The 14956-nt window shown below is 36.1% G+C and overlaps 1 protein-coding gene across 1 annotated transcript in view; it reads right to left on the bottom strand.

Moving 5' to 3' along the window:
• Positions 1-8881, bottom strand: part of LOC6033552 (protein transport protein Sec24A) — a 40329-nt gene extending 31448 nt beyond the window's left edge. The window contains exon 1 of the mRNA XM_038261976.1: positions 8537-8881. The gene's annotated coding sequence lies outside the window, so the exon portion shown is untranslated. The remainder of the gene's footprint in view (positions 1-8536) is intronic.
• Between the last annotated feature and the right edge of the window lie 6075 nt (positions 8882-14956).

Genomic DNA, 14956 nt, shown 5'->3' with positions numbered 1-14956 from the left:
CGCGGGCCACGTTTGGCCCGCGGGCCATACTTTGGTCACCCCTGCCGTAAGAGCAATGTCGTACCGCCCCTTTCAAATGTTGCTCTGGATATTCTCTGTCGAACATAGCAATCCTCATAATCTAGTTTTTTTTATTCTTAGTAAGTTAATTTCGCTGTATCAAGGTAATTTCCTTTTTTATGTTTTTAAATAAGTCATTTTGTGTTTCGCATCAACCTCAATATTAAATTATCTTTTGGAAAAACAAAACTCTACCATTCTTTGTAAAGCTAAGGTCCGCCTATTGTGAACATACGGGTTTTCCTGATAACTATAAACATTTTTTGAATGAATATTCACAGTTGACCCTAAAAAGGAAAAAAAAAACAACTTTAAATTGATCATAAGGCTACCAACTGTACGGATTTTTTCCTTACCATACGGATTTTCGAACCTCTTCGCGGATTTTTAACAGGCCGGAATTTTTGTAGGGAATTTTACGCATAATACGGATTTGTACGGAATTTAAAAAACTTTTTAATCATTGAATTGCTTTTTTGATTTGGTCGAAGCTTTTGTTAACTAGAAATTTTTGGTTTCTGTGAGTTTGATTTAAAAAGGGAGAGTTTTCCGGGGTTTTCTTCAATTCAAACTTGATTATCAATAATTCTAGAGTTTTTAAACTATTGTCTTGCTTATGTTGATAGGTCCTTTAAAAAAAACTCTAGAATTGTTCTTTTAGAAATTCCTTACTAAATATATTCCATTTCTAAAAGCTTTCTAAAACTTGTGAAAACATTTGAACATTTAACAAATCTAGAGTTTTTTTTAAAGGTCCTATAAACTGTTGTGTTTCACATGCTATAGGACCTTTTCAATAAAAAAAAACGCTGGAAAAGTGTTCGTGAAAACACTAAGAGCGATATTATTCGTAAAAACAATCTTGACATTTCGTAAACTTTTAAACGTTTAACAAAACAAAATTGAAGAACATAATTATTTGATTCAAATCACGGTTTATTTTATGAATACTTTTAAACGTGCAAGTTATAAGCACTCTGATAGCGTTTTGTGAAATTTGTTAGCTGTAAAAACGACACAGTTTTATATTTTTAATTCTAAGATTTATTAAATTTAATTTATCTAAATAATTCAATGACAGTTTTTCTTATACCATGGTGGCATATCGGCAAAGTGTACGGATTTTTGCTTAGCAAGAGTTGGTAGCCTTAATTGCTAAAATCCCGGTACTGGGAAATTTATATTAGGCATTTTTTTACTTCGCAAAAATCTAAAAATATGTTTATGCAACATTTTTTTGCAAATTTGAAAAATCACTCAGTGCGAATGATGATTCGTAAACATTGGTAAGTACAATGTTGAGTCCCAAAAAGCTCAATAAACGATCTTGTTTTTGAAGATTCAGAAAAAAAACATCAAAAGTTAGAAAAAGTTCCTCAAAATAAAGAGGCAACTGAAATTAACGATTCATTGAATAATTATCAATTAATTGTAACTGAATTAAGAGGCAGTATTTGTAGATTCTGCTCGGTTTGTTCTAGAGGTCGTATCGAGGTGCTCCGATTTGGATGAAACTTTCAGGGTTTGTTTGTCTATACATGAGATGAACTCATGCCAAATATGAGCCCTCTACGACAAAGGGAAGTGGGGTAAAACGGGCATTGAAGTTTGGGGTCCAAAAAACATGAAAAATCTTAAAATTGCTCGCATTTTCGAAAAACTTCATCAATTCCAACTCTCTTAGATGCATTCGAATGGTTTTTTGAAGCCCTTCAAGATGTGCTATAGACATCCAGGATTGGTTTGACTTTTTCTCATAGCTTTTGCAAATTACTGTTAAAAATTGATTTTTTTAAAACCTAAATAACTTTTGGCAACATCCTCCAACACCCATACTCCCATAGGTCAAAAGTTAGGGAATTTCATGGACTATAAGCCTACGGTTTTAACTTTTTGGCCAATCTCATAGTTTTACGATTTTTCTATAACAAACATTTTACAACGTTAGTTTTTGCCCTGTAGGCCTCCATAGCGGCACTTTTTGGTCTCAATTTTGACATATTCGGAATCCTCAGGAAATTTTACATTAGATTGAGATGCCCGTTTTGCACCACTTCCCTTTGTCGTAGAGGGCTCATATTTGGCATGAGTTCATCTCATGTATAGACAAACAAACCATGAAAGTTTCATCCAAATCGGAGCACCACAATACGACCTGTTTCACATCGGTGAAAAACTCGCTCTTAATTGAAAAGAAACAAATTTATTAACTTGCTTTTTTAATTATTGGCACTATTGGCATAGTTCAAAACATTCCCAAGTCCCGGGAATTCGTGGGAAATTAAAAATCTTGAGAATCGTCACCCTCTATCCGCAGTTGAAACTATCGAAATATAAAAAAAAGGTTTCTTGATCTACCGGTAAAATTTCTCTTATGAAAACATTGATTTCTTTTTGCACCTGGACCTTCTCGGACCTGGTTATAGGGGAAATCTCGTATGTTTGGCAGGTTAAGGACTTGGTTCTAATTCCGTCAAATTTGCAAATTCTCACTATTTAAACAAATTGTTTCGCATAAGTTTTGAAAGAAACTTGCTTGCTCACATCTCATTTTTAGCTATTTATTGTTTGAAATTAATTGAAAACCCTTTTCTGAAGCTGTAAAAAAATATATATTTTTTCAAGATTCAGGCCTCAAAAGGGTAAAGGGCAAAATATAAAACCAGATCATGAAACTTTATGACTTATTGAAATGTTTCCTTGAGAATAAACTTTTTCAGTGAGCACAAGTTCATGAATACATGAATCTGTTGTGAATTTCGCCTTCAAAAATACTTACAATAATACAATGCCCAAAAAATAGTCAGTTAAAAAATGTTGCCTCGAGGTTCACAATTATGAATAATCACAACACTGTTCATCTACATACAAAAAAACGTGTTCGCGCATATGTGGGTCAAAACTATAAAGAAAAGATCACATATTGCCAAGAACAAAGTGCTTATCACAGCTCATCACATGAACCATCAACACCTGAACGACACGTGCAACACATACAAATAACACTTTAAAGTCAGATAATGCAATATAGTATATCTACCAGTTACCACGCAAGCCCAGTGCAAATAAATTTGATTAAATAAATAAAATTGCAAAACCCCTCCGGGGCTTCATTCAACCCCGAATGCAAATACCATTACTTTACCTAGATAAATAGTAAAGTACACAACAACTTTCGACACTCGGTTCCAATGCAAGTGCGCTCCAGTCACCTCAATTTCCCATCCTTCATTCAGTCTCGTGTTTATATGTTTGTTCAATCAATCATTCAGTCGGACTCATAAATCATACAGCAGTAGCTAGACAATGAAAGTGAACTCTTCGTTTGTTGCTTTTCTTTATTTCTGATCGTTTTCAGTGTCAAGTTGAAGCAAACATCAAATGCATGTGTTGTGTTTAGCGTTTTTGGCAACGCAACAGAACACTTTCACAAACGTAAATATAACAACATCAAGAATACTGCGTCTTTACAACATTTTTAATAAAGTGTGGCAGTCAACGTCTAAAAATAGAGATAAGAATATTTTTCGGCTAGGCGGCCTTGCCCGTGGCACTTTATACTCAGACTCACGTACAGCTATATTTACATTAATTTATCTGGTTAGCACTCGTTAGAATGAGGTTTAGCTCCTGTATACTGGCATACTGGGTTTATGATGTGTGAAGTATAATGTACCTGTGCGTTTGTTGGATTGCACTTTTATGTTTCTGGTTTGAGCAAACTTAAATTGTATGAGTTTAACTCCTCTTTTAATTTCTGTTAGTTTTTATTTATTTATATGGGTGAACAAATACGCATGTAAACATAATCAGCTCGAGCGTTGCGGATAACGCTTAATGTATGATGTCACTAAACTCCTTATTTAATAACAATTATATCATTGAGTAAAAATAACATTGCTGAAGCAGTTTTGCCTTGACATTTCCAATATTTCTTGTATAAAGAAAACAAACAAAAAACTATTTCTGAATTTTTAACCTTAGAAGTTTGAAGTTTGTTTTAATTTCAACGTTTTGCTTTATCTTTCAAATACCTTTCCAACGAAGTACAGAAATTCGCTAATTTATCTCATCAAAACAATACCGGATTTCTTGCCGGATGTTCAGCTGATCAAGTCCAGAAGTCTCAGATGAAGTATATGATTCAAGTAGTATTTGGTGATGGTTTGGTACGGTATGTCTACGCATTCTTCCTCCTTCGTTGATTCTGTGAAATGTGCTCCGTTCACATAATGTGTCTCTGCGGTTAATGCGACGCAGTTCAAGCCTGGCCGCTTTCATTTTCGCAATGCATGTTCGGCATTACTCGGATGTACTGCAATCATTAAAATTGTCAAGAAAGGACTTGGGGCGTAAACTAACCACCAGTAAGCTTTTTTCGGACTGGCTACGCATGTGTAAGATTAGATTAGATTATCTTTATAATTTTTAATTCAATTAACTCTACAACCCAACCTTGCCTCTAAACGGGCTTCGATCTGAAAATTCGCCAAAAATCAATTTTCCAACCAATTTTTGAACCAGAAAAAGCATTCGAAAGAAGAAATCTTAAAATGAAAGAAAATTTAACGTTTGGAAGTTTGACTTGTTTTATGTGGCTTTGCCAATGTTTTTAAAAGTGTCATTTTTTTCAGCGGTCAACTTTGGCTGTGTTTCTTACTGACATTTCCTATGTTCTATTTGAAAATAAGTATGCAGCAATTTTTCTAGTGTCCCTGACTAAGCCTCTTCGATTTTTTTTACAATTTAAATGATAATGATGCCATTATATAGCAGAAAATGTGAAAACAAGCACAAAAATGTTTAAAAACATAAAAAAAAAACTAGATAGGCAAAAGGTAATAAAAGGTGGTGGTAGAGTAAGCCAAATGCTATCAGAAGCAAACACAAACTTAACAAGATTAACGTAAATTGAAATTCTATAATGAAACAAGAAAAACATTAAACATGAGAAGTAAAGTTTTTCATATTAAAAAAGTTGTCTCAACATGACCTCCTGAACACAGGAAAAATAAAAAATCAATAAACGATATGGGCAGTAGAGGGTTAATTCAAAAAGCCTAATTTGTTTTTAATTCAACTCAATTTACAGTTGCGTCTTTCAATAACGAAAATTTTGGTACCCTAACATGTATAGGACATCGCTGAAATTTTAAAGTTATCGCAGTTTTAGTGAAAAAAGTCGTTTTTTCCGTTTTCGTCATTTTCCCATTTTTGCGCGTGGCGCGTCGAAAACCCCAGTTTTTATTTTCAAAAAATCGTATCTCAGAGTATCGAAAATATAACTTCACCATTTTTTGATATGTTATGTGAAATTTTCCGAGGAATCTGATAAAAATATGTTTAGATATAAGCTCTTTGGTCCCGAGACCTCCAAAACAGGATTTTAAGTTTTCATACTACCTTTTCAAATGTTTAGCTAGATTTTTAAAACTTCTTACTATTTTTTTCCAAATAGCCAAACTAATCACATTTCTTTTGGACAGCTAAAATCGGATAAAATGGCGCGGAGATGTGGGTCTCGTGGCGCAGGGGTAGCGGCTTCGGCTGCCGATCCCGATGATGCTATGAGACGCGGGTTCGATTCCCGCCTTATCCACTGAGCTTCTATCGGATGGTGAAGTAAAACGTCGGTCCCGGTTTCTCCTGTCTCGTCAGAGGCGCTGGAGCAGAAATCCCACGTTAGAGGAAGGCCATGCCCCGGGGGGCGTAGTGCCAATAGTTTCGGCGCGGAGATATGATTTTTTGAAAAAAGTGGTTTTTGCGAAAATCGACGAAAATTGCCATTTTGCGAACCACCCTAACACGGCGTAGGACACCCTAATGGCCAAACAAAAAAATACGGGTCTTATTTCGGGTAAGGATCCCCCAGAAAAAAATTGAGCTCGATCGGAGAACTTTTTTTTCGAATCATGCTGTTTTCGTGGTGAATTGCTGTCATTATGACAAACAAACAAATAAAATCGCATTTTTGCGTGTTTGGCAGTTTGCAAAACTCGTAAACAAAGAAAAATGTATACAGGCTGACGTTTCTGCAAACAAATGCAGGGAAACTTCCAAACTGTCAAAAAGTGCCAGTTTGTTTTTCATAGTCTAATACCTCCTTTACTGTAGCAAGATACTTGAACAGCTGTTTCAAAAATATTTAGGACATTTTGAAGTTTCAAGATTTTTTTCTAGCCATAGCTCATTTTTTTCGAATTATTTTATTAAACTTTTCTAATTTGAAAATATCAATAATTTAATAGATGTTATGAGTGTTTTTCATGAATATATTTTTTATTTTAATATGTAAAACGTAAAAAACTTAACATTTAAAAGAGACGGATTGTTTTTATATATTTTACGAAAGCCCTGTCATGAACACGGGATAAATGTTGTTGTCTAATTACAATTCTCAGCTCAAATTTAAATACATGCATTAAGAATTTACATATTAAGGGATTCAATGTGGAAAATCTAAAAATTTCATGATTTAGAAAATAGGGTCCAAAAGCCCTATGTTAATTTTTATGTACAACGGTAAAAAAAACACGCCTAAAACCCATTTCTGAGCACTTTTTTTTTTAATGACAAGACAACATGGATCCCTTGGAAAGAGCTGTCAAGTGGGACCTTTTCTGTCACGAAGGGCCGTGAAGTATTTTTTTAAATTGATTCAAAAATCAATTTTAAAACCTTTGTGATCATAGTACTCAGAAAAATAATCTATCGTTGTGAACAATAATATCACCAATTTAAGTTTAATTTTAGGACCCAATTTATTTAGTCCTTGCAGAGATGATTTCTAATCTCTCTGGGTCATGAGATTTTTTTTTAGTATAAACAAATTTAAACATTAATTGTATCTCTCTGACACCTTATGTCAGTGTCCATCCAATTGGGTACTAAAGCCCTATGTCAATTTTTATGTACAACGGTAAAAATCACAATCAAAAACCATTTCTGATCACTTTTTTCATTTTAATGCAAAAAATAATAATGACAAGACAACATTTTTTCGATGGATCAACTATGGTCCCCTTGGAACGAGCTGTCAAGTAGGAACTTTTCTGTCAAGAAGGACCGCGAGGTAAATTTTTCAAATTTGATTTAAAAATCCATTTTAAACTCTTTGTGGTCGTACAAAGGGTCATTGTACTCAGAAAAATAAGCTTTATCGCTGTAAACAATAATATCAGCAATCTAAGATTCATTTTAGGACCCAATTATGCGGGATACACTCAATGTCAACATTTTTTATAGGATATAGAAAAAAGTCAAAATTTTAACTAGCTTTAGCAACTCAGTGGTTTCATATGTAGGACCAACACAATTTTTGATCACTTCCCTTTTGGATTCGATGCTTAGTAAAAGGAAGACAGAGTTCTATCAAAAGCTGAACCTTATCTGGCAACCTTTGGTAAGGCGACCTACGAAATGTTAACATCAACATCAACATGTAAACGTTAGTTAAATAATAAACTGTCATTTTATCCGCTGGGCCCGATATTTTTCAAAGGTGTTTCCATCAGAAACTGGGAAAGATACATTTATTTATCTTTGATATTAAGACGAGCAAGATTTAGCACTGAGACTGTGGAGATAAATATGAATTTTATACATACTAATCTGGTGCTGCTTCGCTCTTCAAAATACGATTACCTCGAATTCCTCCAAATTACCACCCATTTATGCTTTTGATTGCACCCATCGCAAGGCAAGCACCTCTCTCCTTCTTTCCCTTCTTCCTCCTTGCAGTGAAGAGTCCATTCAAGTGGCTTACTGGTAAACTTGCTAAACATCGCCATCAGCCAGCTAACAGCGAACGAGGTCTCTGGGTGAACGTAATTCGACCTTCCTCACTTCGATCCACCACCACTGCTGTAGCCACGCAACCTTCCACTAGCAGCCCCGTTCGGTGTAAAATGGTACGAGGAGTGCATTCCGCTTGATTTTACCCAATCTGCCAGCTCACTTCTGTTCACTGCAGCTGCTACTGCTGACCTGGCCATTTACCATCGAAATATACGTTGTACCTTTTGCGCCACTTGGAGGGTGGCCTTCGCAACTGATAGTGACCCAGTTTCGGCAATCAATGAGCCCGCTACTGGGTCCAACCCCACGCACACACACCCACACAAGGCTGGTCTCTGATCCTGCTTCCGCGGAACCTTTTTTTTTTCTTGCCTTGTCTCGAGGCGAAAACACTTTGCTCTTTGTCCGCCAACACTCAAGGCAAATTATTGCCCCCGAACTCGTCACTATCATCAAGGGGTTGTTCCGAGGAGGACGGGTGTCCTGGAAGGTTGGGGAGGTTGTGGGGAAGCTGCTGGTTCTCCTTCTCCTTTCAATGACGTTTACTTTGAGAATTATTGCCTCTTCACCACAGTGGCCTCTTTGACGTAAGCCAAATTCTTCCGGAGATTACGGGATTTCCCCTTGATACTGATTTTCCAAAAAGAAAGCTGATTCCCCCCAGAACTCACGGGCTCACCTTTATCATTAATTCTTTAGAACTCAATGAAAATTCCACTTTCCACCAGCGAAAAAAAACCAAAAACGAAAGAAAAAACCTTCGACGCTCGAGCTTTTCCTCTCAATCACACGCACGGGGCACCACTTTACTTTTAATTCGATATTTTTCCTTTCTAGACGGCTAGTCAACTGTGATACATTTTCCGGACCGACGAGTCACGCACACACTTCCGGAGGACCGCAGAACCGATTTTCCAGGATTGCTGGAGGCCAATTTTCCCGTGGAAATCCGCAGAAACTCGCCAACTCGCGACGACGACCGACCGATGAAAAACTCGAACTGACTCAAACTTTCTGACAGCTAGCATTACGTGGCCAACGGTAGCACCGTACGCGCGCTCTGACAGCTGGCTGGTGCTGACGGTCCCGGGTGGCCAGTTGTGCAGGTTTTTCCTGCAAATTTACAAATATTCAACGGTGGTTGCAGACAATTTTGCATTGCAGATATCTTTAAAAATCAATTTGCGTCAATTTTGCTAGGGATTTTGGATGAAAGGTTCACTGCCGCGTTTATCCGGTTCAAAGGAGTTGTCGGACCAAGCATCTCGAAAGGATTTACAGGCAATCTCAAAAAAATTTGGCATACATTTGAATATTTTAACTGACTTCCCTGCAGACGAGCAGTTGATGCGCACGGGCAATGGGTGGCCCGGGGTAAAATGGCAAATTGAACGGAGCTTGGATTGGAAGGAACGCAAAGATTGTGTATAAGTGGGAGTGGTACTTCAGTTAATCTATCATGATTTTTTTGTATTTCTCGTATTTTGCAAGTCTACCTTAAACCCAGAGCCGTACCTTGGGTCTACGGCGCCCTTGGCAAAACATCAATTTGGCGCCCCTCCCAAATTCACAAGCATTTGGATAAATTGATATTAATTTTCAATGATTGCTTCAATATGAGTTTTGATTTTATAATTTCAATTGGAGACCTAAATATGGTCAAATTCATAAACACAGTTATTTTATGTTTTATTTTTCAGATAATATAAGATAGGTTGAATTGAAATTTTATTATAGGAGTTAAGTTGGCTGAATATTTTCTCAGATTTCATAAAATCGATAATGATAGCAGGTTTTTGTTTTTTTTTTATTTATTTTTCAGACAAATGCACAGAATTAAATGCTCAATAATAATAAATTTTGCTATAACTTGTCAGCTAAATTAATATATCTAAGCCTGCATAATTTGATCTGATCTAGTATTTGATTGTATAAGCAAAGAACTTTTCTCGGATTCGTAAAATAATTAGCTGATTTAGCTTCGGATTTTATTTTGTTAATTACAACCAGTGTTGGTATTATCGCGCTCTCGCGAGAAAATTTTCTCTCTCTCGAGTTCTCGCCGCGAGTCTCGAGCTGCCGAGAGAAACTCACCGATTGCCCGTGTTCTCCTCCGCTCGCGAACGGGCTTTCTCGCGAGCCAGAATTGCCCGTTCGCGAGAAGTTGAACGTTTTAGAAACGAACAAAAAACAACACAGCGATTGAAGTTACACCTCTATACCATCGCCTGGTTCGTATTCATAAGCCTGATAAACAAATTGCTAGCTTGGGGCGAACGGCTAGCACGAGGCGCTCGCGAGCGCTCGCGGCGAGAGCGAGAACGCGAACGAAAATGCGAGCGCGAGCGAGAAGAGAAAAGTGCTACAAGTTCTCTATCTCGTTCGCGAGCGAGAAATGCTTTCCTTCTTCTCGCTCAAATTCCAACAATGATTACAACGAAAAAAGAAAAAAAATCCTTCTTCAAAATTGGAAAAAAAATAATAACTCGATGCCCGTGAGCTATCTTGTTCTATCTAGATAGGAATCCCAGCAAGCTTAGTTCATTGAAGTATAAAATTTCGTCAAAATCAATTTAGGCCTTTGCAAATATTTTTGGAAATTTATGGTCCTCAACTCTGACCAAGAAAATAAAAAAGTAAAAAAAAAAATAAATTACAAGCAACGGTTCCAACATTTGAATTAAAAAAGGTGTTTTAAAATGCATTATGCACCTGTCCAGTTGTTTTGTAATCAGAAGTTTCCAAAATTTCTAAGGATTGACGAGTAATTTGTCCGTATTTCATAATTTTATTTTTTTAATTATGTTTTGCATTGATCTTATTTTCATCAGTATTCATTGATTAATTTTTAATTCGTAAAATTAATTTTTTTATTTCAGAAAAATATGTTTTGCGCAAAACTATACAAATGTTTTTAAACCTCGATAAAATATTATTTTTTTGTTTATAGGGGAGAGTGGGGAGAATTGATCCCCTTTTTTGTATCGCACATAACTCTGTCAATTTCTCACAAAACTATTTTTTTTTTTGCATGAATTGAAAGCTTGAACATTCATCTATGTTTGGCTAATAAGGGTATTTCATCAGATATACTCTTCGAATCATGCCAAGCGTTTTAAAAAAATATTTTAAACCGGCATTTTAAAAATGTTAGGGGTAACTTGATCCCCCTATCAACATTTTGAAGAAATCTTAAGCAAAATGTTTCTTATTCATCCAAACTTTTTATTTTTTATAAGTTACAGCAATTTCACATAACACCTGTACGTTTGTGTTCAAAATATAACAAATTTAGTATGTAAAATATTTAAAAACTTAAAATATTATTTTTAAGACCAAAATTAAGCATGTTTACAAAAGCTGGTAATTTTTGTTTACAAAACTTTTGAAAAAAAATTTACTCTGCAGTAAGTTATGTACAACTATACTAAAGAAAACTATGTATGAAAACCCAGCCCAATTAATTAATCTTGAGGCTGATTCCAGTGACTGTAAAAATGCAGGGATCAAGTCTCCCTAAACGCACTTTTTTAAACAATTGATTGAAAAAATAGTATGACGATAAATTTAACATCAAATGCTTAAGGGTTTTGGAGTTGATAAGTTTATCAAACAATTCATGTATAAAACATATTTTTTTGAATAATTTTTGAGTGTTTTCTATACATATCAAAAAGAAGCTCTTGGAAGTTTTTTGCAGCTCGTTTTAGAAAAATGTGTGTAACTCAATCTAAACATTTTTTATTTTTTTTCTTTGTTTTCTACAATGAGTTTTAGTTAATTTCGCACAACTTTCTAGAACAAAGCTAATTGTTTTACCCACATGCTGACGAGATACAGGTTTGGGATCAAGTGTCCCCGGGGATCAAGTCTCCCCACTCTCCCCTACATTTGCCGTGGTTAAAGCGCCACAACTCGCTCTGAACAAATAATGTTGGTCTTATCGGTGAAAATTTACAGCAGTTTTCCACATTAAAAACTCTAGCTTTTTGAAAAAGAGTATGTAAATTTCTATGCACGAAGTTTATTAAAAAAGGGAAAATCTAGCTGAAAATATTTCAAAGGCCATTTTTTTACTCGAGAACAAGGGTCCTGATTTTCAGTTCAATGAACAGAAACCACTCACTCATCGCCTATCCATTCGTCGCCTATTCTAACCCGCTAGCATTCATGAGCGAATGATACTCGCAAGCAGCCAGCGAGTGGCCCGAACTGTTCACTCAGCGAACAAATACATCGTGAAAATTTTTGCCTACTCCGTCGCTCGACGACACTCACACACTACCATGCTCAGCAAAGAGCCATTCTCACAAAATGCCAGCTCGGCAGTCTTTTTGTCTTCACGCCCTCAGTTTGCCATCAATTTGATTTTTTCTTGGTGGAAGTTTCTTTGAAAGGTGTCTATAATGTTATGAAATCAAAATGAATGCACAATTTAACTGATAACATTGATTTTAGGCAACTCAAATCAATGAGTATAACGCAGCTCATCAGAGAAAAAATGTTTTCAGTTCGGCCTGCCTGAGCCGTTCGGAGACTGAGCCGATCAGAGAGAGAAGGAGAGTAGAAGAGAGAGTGTACGGGAGCGAATGGTGTGAAAGTGACAAACAGTAGGAATTCATCAGGGCAGTATCGCGTCGCCTGCTATTTGTGCTCGCGAATAGAGCGGTTGATTTTGAGCAATCAGGACCCTTGCTCGAGAACGTAAAAATTTCAAAAGAAAGGTTTATATTTTAATGTTAAAATAATTCCTATTTAAAAGAAGCTCAAAATATGACCTTATTTTTTTCTCAATTTGGCTGATTGTGATTCACAGCCAAATTAACGTGAAAATAACGTATAGTTGGACATTTTTTTAGTCTGGAAGGTATGACTTAAACTGCATTATACAACGGTATAAACTTAAACGTGGGTAATTCTCTACCAACTCACACGAAATCGGGAAAAGTTGCCCCGACCCCTCTTCGATTTGCGTGAAACTTTGTCCTAAGGGGTAACTTTTGTCCCTGATCACGAATCCGAGGTCCGTTTTTTGATATCTCGTGACGGAGGGGCGGTACGACCCCTTCCATTTTTGAACATGCGAAAAAAGAGGTGTTTTTCAATAATTTGCAGCCTGAAACGGTGATGAGATAGAAATTTGGTGTCAAGGGACTTTTATGTAAAATTAGACGCCTGATTTGATGGCGTACTCAGAATTCCGAAAAAACGTATTTTTCATCGAAAAAAACACTAAAAAAGTTTAAAAAATTCTCCCATTTTCCGTTACTCGACTGTAAAAAAAATTTTGGAGCATGTCATTTTATGGGAAATTTAATGTACTTTTCGAATCTACATTGACCCAGAAGGGTAATTTTTTCATTTAGAACAAAATTTTTCATTTTAAAATTTCGTGTTTTTTCTAACTTCGCAGGGTTATTTTTTAGAGTGTAACAATGTTCTACAAAGTTGTAGAGCAGACAATTACAAAAATTTTGATATATAGACATAAGGGGTTTGCTTATAAACATCACGAGTTATCGCGATTTAACGAAAAAAACTTTTGAAAAAGTTGGTCGTCATCGATCATGGCCGTTCATGGTCACCCGCGGCAGACACGGACGACGAAACAAAGAGAAACGCAAAAAGTAATTTTTTCAAAACTTTTTTTCGTAAAATCGCGATAACTCGTGATGTTTATAAGCAAACCCCTTATGTCTATATATCAAAATTTTTGTAATTGTCTGCTCTACAACTTTGTACAACATTGTTACACTCTAAAAATAACCCTGCAAAGTTAGAAAAACACGAAATTTTAAAATGAAAAATTTTGTTCTAATTAAAAATGACCCTTCTGGGTCAATGTAGATTCGAAAAGTACATTAAATTTCCCATAAAATGACATGTTTCAAAATTTTAACAGTCAAGTAACGGAAAATGGTTTTAAAACTTTTTAGTGTTTTTCGATGAAAATACGTTTTTTCGGAATTCTGAGTACGCCATCAAATCGGGCGTCTAATTTCATAAAAGTCCCTTTGACACCAAATTTCTATCTCATCACCGTTTCAGGCTGCAAATTATTGAAATGTTCAAAATGGAAGGGGTCGTACCGCCCTCCGTCACGAGATATCAAAAAACGGACCTCGGATTCGTGATCAGGGACAAAAGTTACCCCTTAGGACAAAGTTTCACGCAAATCGAAGAGGGGTCGGGGCAACTTTTCCCGATTTCGTGTGAGTTGGTAGAGAATTACCCAGCTGTAATTGAACGTCAAAGTGCTCATATGGCAACATTAGAGGTACGCTGATGAGTCTGCCTGTGTGGATCAATCGGACCGCGCACTGGACTCACAATCCAGAGGTCGCCGGTTCGAATCCCGAGGCAGACGCAAAAATTCTAAGTGTTAATATAGGTATTCGGTGACCTCTCCCCGTGCCATACCTTCACACTTAGGAGACCCGGGAGGCGGAGTCTTGTCGCAAAAAGAACGATACACGCCTGTGGATCCGTTGACGAAACCGCAAGGTTTAAGAGGGCCACATTATAAGGTGTTACGTCGATTCCGTTTTTTAGAGGTACGCTAGAGTTAGATGCCGTTCCCCTATGACCCCTAAACTATGCTAGAGTGATTTAAAAAATAAAATTCCAGTACGGCGGCCAATATGGCGGTGACGAAATATTGAAAAAATGCATTTTGTTATTTAATAATTGCCTATTAAAATTTGACTAAAATGAGATCGCAAAACAAAAAAAAAAGAAAAAAAAAACGAAGAAAAAATTCTCGAGTTTTTTTTGAAAAGGTCCTATAAACAAAATTTTCACTTTTTGCTTTTTGGGTGTTTTTGAATACCTCTGACTCAAGGCGGTTCTAAAAACACCCAAAAAGCAAAAATTGAAAATTTTGTTTATAGGACCTTTTCAAAAAAAACTCTAGAATTTGTTCGGGACACGATAATTCGAAGTCCCATACAAACCTTCGGATAATCGAGTCTGGGGCACGCATTTTTTTTACCGGTTTTAAAATAAACTTTTTTTTTTTGTGAAAACAAATAAAGTTGTAGAAATTTTTTGATATTTTTTAGGGGACACACGCAACTTTTGAGCCATAAAGAAGTATGTA

Source organism: Culex quinquefasciatus, chromosome 3 (genome assembly GCF_015732765.1).
Source record: "Culex quinquefasciatus strain JHB chromosome 3, VPISU_Cqui_1.0_pri_paternal, whole genome shotgun sequence".
NCBI classification, from domain to species: domain Eukaryota; kingdom Metazoa; phylum Arthropoda; class Insecta; order Diptera; family Culicidae; genus Culex; species Culex quinquefasciatus.
The sequence above is the reverse complement of the archived record's forward strand: the minus strand, read 5'-3'. Positions and strand labels throughout refer to the sequence as shown.